The sequence below is a fragment of the Lygodium microphyllum genome, chromosome 26, assembly GCF_053477565.2.
Source record: "Lygodium microphyllum isolate KBCC chromosome 26, Lygodium_microphyllum_v1.1.10, whole genome shotgun sequence".
In the NCBI taxonomy this organism is placed as follows: Eukaryota; Viridiplantae; Streptophyta; class Polypodiopsida; order Schizaeales; family Lygodiaceae; genus Lygodium; species Lygodium microphyllum.
In genome coordinates this window covers 43483932-43493060 of record NC_141160.1, presented here as the reverse complement: position 1 = coordinate 43493060, position 9129 = coordinate 43483932, and positions in this window count along the sequence as shown.

The following is a 9129-nucleotide window of genomic DNA, read 5'->3' as shown; positions in this document are numbered from 1 at the left end:
TACTACCCTATAATGAGATTGAGAAATCCTCTCATTTCTTTGATACTCTAACATAGTGGCCATTCTTGAACATCTTTGACTACATCCCTATTAAAGGCTCACTTCACCACAAAGGCTCATCTCTATCCTTGGTATCCTCAACCTTGTTGAGTTTGACTAGGTAAACAACAAGTCCTTTTCTTAATCCTTTTAGGATTTTGCTAGCCTTGGCTAATTGAATCTTAGGTTTACCTGACTTTCCTTATGATTGGATCATTTTTTTATAGTTTTTTAAATGTGACATGACCTTCCTCACAATGTATATTTGTTTGATTGGATAATAACGAGTCCATTCTTATAATAGGCAATCATAAATTCCTAAAGGCATGACATAAAAGTTTGATATGGTGGTCTCTTCCCCTAGTTTATACTAGATATTATTGATGGATTGAGTTGATATTGTTTTCCTCCCATTTGCTAATTTCATGATGATTTTCTAGACTCGGGTGTGGGATTCAAATTCAGCCTTTTTGCACATGTAGGGAAAATAAAGAAATGCATAGCTTCACAACTGATCAAGATTTGAAATGTAATATCACAATCTTTAGATAGAATTTGAATGTCAAAAAATTATTGCCCAATGCCTTGGTTATGTGTTGAGCATGAATTGATCCTTCTTTAACTTCTTCATGGAGAATGGATCTAGCTCATCACTTTTGATGACACAAACACATGCTCTAGCTTCATGTCCTACTCCTTTCCTTTGCTCCATGTCCAACACATCACTTGGCCCAGCTCTACACCTTGCCTCATGCACGTGTCCTTGATTATTAGAGTTTCCTTTCCTAAGAGGATTTCAAGGAGAATTAGCATAGTCATTCATTCCCCTATCAAGACATTGAGTGCAGAAGTAGCATTGTTAGTTGCACTTAAAGAAATATGGCTAATTATTCCAATTCTTGTTATTGTTGTTGCCACAATTTTGAAAAGCGCTAGAAACATTTATGGAGCCTCGATTAGAATTCCTCTATTGATAGTTTACTCTAGCTCTTTTGGCATATGGAAACTTGGTAGATCCATTATATTGCCTTGGAAGAGTTGTTGCAAATGGTTGTGCTCTCATTAAAGCGTTTTTCAAATTAGTGGCCTCATAGCTTCTACTATTGATTCATGAACAAGTCAAGCACATACTTTTGAAGAGTCATGAACGAAGAATAATAGCCTTCAAGCATCAATCCTTGCTACTTGAGGTTGAAAAACATATTCATTTTTAGAGTTTGATAGGTAGGAGATATAGACTCGACTTTGGACTAGTGCCTTGGTTTGGCTACATGTCATGGAAACTTTTAAGACATCCTTGTCATATACCATTATTTCCACCATAGCTCTGCTTCTCCTGTTAGTCTTAGCCAAGCAATCATTACTTGATTTGTTGGATTGGTTCTAGTAGTGGAGAAATGATCCTCCATCTGTTTGATCCAAGTTTCTACACTTATTTCTACCCTCATTCCTTCGCCATTTAATTTCAATGGTTTGACCGACTTGAGTACAAATTTTATCACTTTCCCTTCTAATAGATCAATGACTGTTGGGATAACTGCTAAGGGTTTTTCAATTGAGGGAACCTGAAAGAATATTGATATGTTTGTGCCGTAATATATATTTTAATAATTCGATTATTTGCAAGTTCATCATTTTTATAAGCAAGATTTCCTTTGTACCAATCAATTATCATATTATTTTTCAAACCCATCATCTTATTGTAAACATGGTAGCAATTGGTAGAAAATAGAGTATATCATATTCACATATTGGCTATACAAGAGGAGTGTAATATCAACATCATAGGAAAGAAGTTTATATCTCCTTTAAGTATGGGTAAGATACAAACTAGATATACTTTATTTGACTATGGAATTCTTGGAGAGAGATCTTGAAATATGCAGGGGATTCACTTAGAGTATTGAGCCTTAGATAAACTTTAGGTAGGTTTCTCAACCACATAATTGTGGTTCAAGATCTAGGAATTACAATAACTCAAGTTGATAGGATAATTTTGGCCACCTCTTATGATAGACCCACTAATTAAGGGTCATTATCTTACTATTTTTGTACATCATAGAGTTAGTTTGGATTCTATGAAATATATAAAGTCAAGCTAGGTGAAGTCTTTCTACCCAATGCAACTTACATAAATCATACTCAATACCATCTATGGAATTGGTACAGAAGGAGAAACTTTTGGATGTCATATCCTAGCCTCCATATTGAGTCCAATGATGTCAATGAAATTGGAAGTTTTGAGTGACAAACACTTGTATCATGGCATGATATTTTCTTCTCTTAAAGTAAGGTTGCACTGAGATCTAGCTCTATATATTTCTAGAAATAGGTCATGGATTTTAGGTGACCAATCTTGCACCAATCAAGAGTATGAGAACATCATTTATGCATCGAATTAGTGGTCCTTTGGATTAATATCTTAGTTGTAATGGATTTATTCATGCTTTCTTGTTGGTAGACCTTCTTGTCTCAAATTTTTTTCCCTTGGGGCTAATTTTTCATAATTTCAAACCTAGAAAAAGAATTTCACAACATATTTATCTCGATATGAGCTCATATTTTTATATTTGATTTATGATATACACGATTCTTATATAGAGTTACTTAAGCAAAGAGTCACAAAGAAACTTTATACATGAATGTAGATTGGATGGAATCTAGGATACATAATTATTGTCATGAAATATTTTTGCAGAGAGTAAAAAATATGTAGGAGGCACATTCATGTTGAGTCCTAAATATTCCAAAGGTAAATTAGGGAGCTCTTGTATTCCATAATTGTTGGTACAAGCTCACCCGGGTATGACTTTACAACTAGGCATCACAACTCTAGTAATATGGAAATAACCCCATTGGGTTAAGATAATTGATTTTCCCTCTCATTACACTAGAGGATTTATTTGACCTCAATAGAATATGAAAAATTGAACTAGTTGCAGATGCTCAGCCCATTGTATCCTCCATAAGTTATAATTTGTATGGCTTACTAAATCGGTATAAATGGAGTAATAAATATGAATGGTTGGTCCAAAATATTTCCTCTCTCTAAGTAAAATTACACTAAGATCTTGATTGATATACTTCAAGAAATAATTCATACAATGCTTGTAGTTCTTCCTGCACTCAATTTTTGTAATAACCTTCAATTCATCCTTATGTGATTCTAGCTATAAGATTGATAACTATTTTAATAATTAACAAGCATTTTATGTTGTTTTTATGTAGTTGATCCCTTAATCCTATTAGGGTGTAGATAATTGCCTTCATAACAATACATATCCCATTATCATTCTAGGATCAACTCCATAGATACAAACATATCGGTAATACAGTTTTCATAATTCATTGTATTACTTATCGCAGTTCTTTTTGTTACGTTATTTTCTTGATTATATTTCATCAAAGCTACTACAACTATTGTTCTAATACCATGTGTGACATAACCACTACTTGATTGTAGAAGGCAATGTTTGGTAGTTCTCGACAGTCTTTCCCAATTGATGTTTTGTGCACTCCATTGGAATAATTGAACTTTGGTTGACTAGAGGGCCATGTGTCTACCTCACTTTATAATCAACCAAGAAGGATCTGAAGGTTCCTACAAGATGTAACAATCTCTAACAAGATTATAGCACTTTGTCCTAGCAATCATATTGTGGCCCTATAGAACTGAAAGTATTCAAACCCTTCACCTAGTTCATAGTAAGTGAGAGATAAGAGGGAGCTGGACTCTACTCCTCTACCCATAGGGAAAACTCTCATCTCTATTTTCCTAAAATGGTGCTTGATCGTGATCTAAAATCAAACCCCATGTGAAGTCTACCTTCAACTATTATTCTAATATTTCCTTATAAGAAAAGCACTTGACTAATCAAGTCTACCAAGACATTCATCATTCTCCATCGAGGAAGTTGACTTTCCCCATTCCATTTATGTATGGGTTTCCTTAAGTTTTCTAACTAGTATGCTAACACGCTATTTGAAGTATATAATCAACTTCTTTCATTATCCTTTAGTATTGGGTTCATTTTACATCTTAGTTAGGCACAACATGAATACAATGAAGATAGTCATTTCTAAATATCAACTTTATTATTTAATAATCATTATATTAGGTTCCAATCATAGAGCTAGATAACGAAACCAACTCTCTTTAAAGTGATAAACACTATGAGGGAATGGGGCGATAGCGACATCGACTTGCGATGCAAAATAGTGACCTTGCTTAAGTGTGTCACTATAAGCATTACTATATATGTTTCTATTAGTAATGTTAATAGCGACACATATAGAGACTCTAATAGTGATGCTAATTGCGATGCAGTGATATCGCTCTAAGAAAAAAAAGCACCAAAAACTCGAGCATGGCATTTGCCACAAACATTTGTAAGAGACCAAATGAGAGAACGAGAGAGATTGCCACTTTGAGAGAGAGAGAGAGAGAGAGAGAGAGAGAGAGAGAGAGAGAGAGAGAGAGAGAGAGCTCCTCACTATTATCACCATTGTTGCTATCTACATGAATAAGAGGGAGAAGTGCATAAGGGAGAAAGAAAGGAAGCCACGAAGAGGAGGCACACAAGAATTTATCTTTGGGCCTTTGAGGTAGGTACATTGCCTCTTCTTGCTTTGTTTTTGTGTTTCACTATTTTCTTTTCTTGTTTTTCTTTATAATGAAATGCATTGAAAGAGAGGGAGAAAAGGAGGAAGGGAAAAGAAGAAGGGGAGGAAAGGAGGGAGAAGAAGGAAGGGAGAGGAATAGAGAAAGAGAGAGAGAAAGGGGGGAAAGGTAACAAAGAGAAAGAGGAAGAGAGAAACGAGATATGAAGGAAGGGAGAGAGGAGAATGAGTGAGAGAAACAACAAGGGAGAGAGAGGAGGGGTGAAGCAAAGGGAGAGGAAACAAAGGAAGACCAAAGAGAGGGGGAGAGAAAGAGACAGGGAGAGAGGAGGAGGTACAAAAAAAAGGGCGAGGTAAAGAGAGAGAGGAAGGAGAGTGAAAAGAAGAGAGAGAGTGGGAGAGAGAGGGGGAGAAAAATAGATGGAAAGAGAGAAAAAAGAGAGGTAGAGAGAAAAATAAATAGAGAGTAAGAGAGGGAGAGAGAAATAGGAAAACAATGAGAATTAGAGAGAATGGAAAGATAGAAAAATAATAGGGGGAAGAGAAAGACAAAGAGAGGTGGGGAGAGCGAGTCTTTCAATATCCTTATTTTTTAAGTTTGTTATTTTCTATCTTTTATTTGATTGTAATGAGATGTGTTGAGTGAGAGTGGGGAGGGAAGAAGAGAGAGAAATAGAGAAAAGAAGGGAGTGAAAGGAAGAGAGAGAAGAAATGAGAGTGGGGAGGGAAGATGGGGGGAGAGAGAGAGGGGAGAGGAGCAAGGAACGATGAAGGGAGACAAACTGAGAAAGGGAAAGACAGAAAGAGAAAGAGGGGTGGGGAGAGAAATAAAGAGGGGAGAGAGAAAAGGAATGGAGGGAAATATAAGAATGGAGAGCAAGAAAGAAAAGGAAATATTAAAATGGAGGAAGATCATTAATGAGGAAAACAAAAACATATTGTTTGTTGTAACATAGACCAAATGGAGAACAATAATGGTCGTGAGATCCAAGATCACGAGGCATATCTTAATCAATGTGTTCCATGTCCTTGTACTTAATGCAAGCTTGCAAGCAGACAAAAGCATTACTTATCCATAGACCATGTATGATGCTTTGATAAGTTTCAATCAGAGATCATTGACCAAGCAATCTCAGACTTAATGAACGGTAAGAAAAGTGTGTATCAATCATGCTTTGCATTTGCAAAGAGATTAAATATTGCATACAAAAATATTATATGTACCTTGGAAATTTCTACAAAGAGGTGACACTTCATGCCAAGGAATGCACCTATTGTGGCCCATCAAAATATTTCATGGATGTGCAATGGACTGAGTGCCTGACCCGATACACCAATTGGAGGGCATGCCGTAGACTACACTCTCAATACCAGAGGGGATAGTGGACCTTTCAAACCTTTCTCCAATCTCGAAGAGCCTGAGATGGAGGCAATGATTGATGCATTACTACCCATGGATGCCAAGTCATTTGATCCAATAAAAGAGGAAGCATCCATATCATAATTGTATGATAGGTATCCAGTATCTTGCTTAAAGATACTGCTTACGCTCCTAAGTGTGTAGGAAAAGTATGGGCAGAGTGGTGCAAGTGTGATCTAGTTGTTCAGGTACATTCTACACTCCATTGATTTGGACTCCATTATTAAAAACATGTTTTAGGCTCTTCAAGGGTGCTTTTTAGTTTGCTAAAATATCACATATTACCACCTAAAAACATTATGCATGAGTCCTACAATGATGCACGATTGGTGTTATGAAAGCTTGTCATAGACTACAACATCATCCATGCACGTGTCAATGATTGTCTGCTATTTCAAGGACACTACGGGACTATGGAGACATGCTCAAAGTGTGATGCTAATAGGTATCAATAGGAATTCCAAGGGCAAACCATCCCTCAGAAGGTTCTTAGATACTTTTCACTTATATTGCATATACGTCACATGTTTCATATGTCGGGTTTAGCTAGCTTCACAATGTGGCATGTATAGAATAGATCCATAGATGGAATCCAATGAATATTAGCAGATTCATGCACATGGAGCCACATTGACTCCACCTTTCCAGGATTTATAGGAGACCCAAGGAATCTTTGTCTTGGTCTTTCTATGGATGGTGTGAATCCATTCGGTCTCCGCTCAACTTCTTATAGTATGTGGCATGTAGTCCTTGTAAACTACAACATCCCCCCATGGCTTTCTACGAAGAAAGAACACCTAATACTTAGCTTGGTTGGGGGTGTTACAAAGTCAAGAACATGGGCGTCTACCCCCATCCATTAGTTGATGAGCTTAAGATTTTGTGGGAGGAGGAGATCATTGTGGAAGACATGAGTAAGCACGATGGTTGGGGATCCGCTAATATACAAGCCATTCTCATGTGGACCATGCATGACTTTTCAGGATTCCGGGAGTACTCAAGTAAGTGGGCTTTCATTCTTGTTGTTGATATCTAACATGGGTTATTCAAGTTTGTGTTGACTAGATAGGGGTATTATGATAGGTGTGCTTAGCTAAGGTTATCATGCATGTCCATTGTATGGGCCACAATTACACTTCGAAAGGTCATAAACCATGGAGAAGATGGTATATCAAGGACACGTCACTTTCTTGTCAGAGAGTCATTAAATGAGGGAAGGTTTCCTTGGATGACCTCCAGTATAAATAAATGCCCAAAGTTGGTAGTTAAAAATGGTCCACAAGGAGTCACATCTAAGCGAAATGCGATGGTTCTTAGTTTTCGATGAGTTGCTATATTGGACCCACTTATAGATCAACCATTTTCTGGATCCCATGTTTATGTTTAGGAATGTGGGTAACTTATTATGGGACCATATCACAAGAAAGAGAGATAGTATAGTGGCATGAATGGATTTGAAGAAGGTAGGCAAGATACAAGCGCTTTGGCCATAGTCGAGAGCTCTAACGGTCATTTGTAACTACCTCACGCTCTTTGGGTTCTGTCCATTAAAGAAGAGCACATGGTGAAGCAAACTATCACGTCTATCCGCACCCCAATGGGTATGATACGTTCCCTCAGGTTTGCTTTTTCTAAAGATAACAATTATCAGGGCCAAAATCCCATGATTGGCATAAGATATGCTAGGTTTGTCCTGACCTTAATAGCAAGTAATCTCAGTATTTTGCTATTTAGTGTCTTTTTATATTTGTAATGCTTCAAATTTTTTATAATTTGTACTATCGATCGTGATCACAGGGCACTTCACTCTACAAATATGCCTGTAATTTATATGTTATTGTAGTGCTTGTACCCACAAGGGTTACCATTCTACTCAAAATTCTATTCAAATATAGCCCATTGATTTGGCAAGAATTAAAATATTAGATAAGACAAACAAACCCTATCAAATCTCACCATATTCCACAACCTAGCTTTAGTGCATCTCCAATCCTAAGTTCCTTAAGGATTGATATGTTCTAGAAAGGAGCTGCATGATACACTATTCTTTCCATGAAAAACCTTACAGATACTATTCAACCAAGAATCCTTAACACTAGAGCTTGTGTGAGTATAGTTAAATAATACATACTCCATGCTTAGGGAAGTGCCAATTGTTCTAGTGCATTTTAATTTGACCATCTCACCAATAGATTTAAAGTTAGACCAATTGGAGTCTTAAGAGATTAGCTTATCAAGATCATTGGGATACACTTCAAAGTTCACTTCATTGTCACATGAGGATTCAACTTTGACCTATTGCTTGGCTGACCATGGATGTGTAATACACGTCTTATCATGGATTGGGACAATGATATAGTCTTCCAAGAAATAGGAAGGAGGTAGCCCACGTTGAGATGGAGACTTGGAGAACCTTACTAGTTAACTTAGATGTTATCTTGGTACTCTTACAAGGAGACTTTAATGATCCTCCAAACTCTTGACCATTGGCTAGATATATTCCCTCTCTTGAGAACAAGAATGATTGGATACATATTATCACTATCTTGGAACTATCATTTAAGAAAGAGTCGCAATATTGATTGGCCTATGAAAGCTTGAATTACTAAGATGCACAAGATACTTCAACCTTATTGATAGAACCACATATCGAACCAATCTGAGTGCTTCTCTTTATGATGCTCCCTAACTCAACAATTACAATCTTTTGAGACTATCCTATCCCACATTGGAAATGCTTAGATTATGCAAGATCCTTAGCCGTAGTGGAGGCCATGTTTCATAAGCATACATACACAAATATGATCATCTTCAAAGAATTGTTAACAAGCTCCATTATATGGAAATGAACAAACCTACATCAAATCCTATTCTATTTCCATAATAGCATCTTCCCCTCATTGATGAAGGAGCAAAGTATATGTGCTAAGGAAGTGAGTGACTTTGAGGATTGCCGACCAATTCAAGATGAATGACAAAGTAGATTATGACACTAATGGCCATACTATTGAGTAGATTTGTATGGACCCCAAACCCTCTTAGATTGAGAT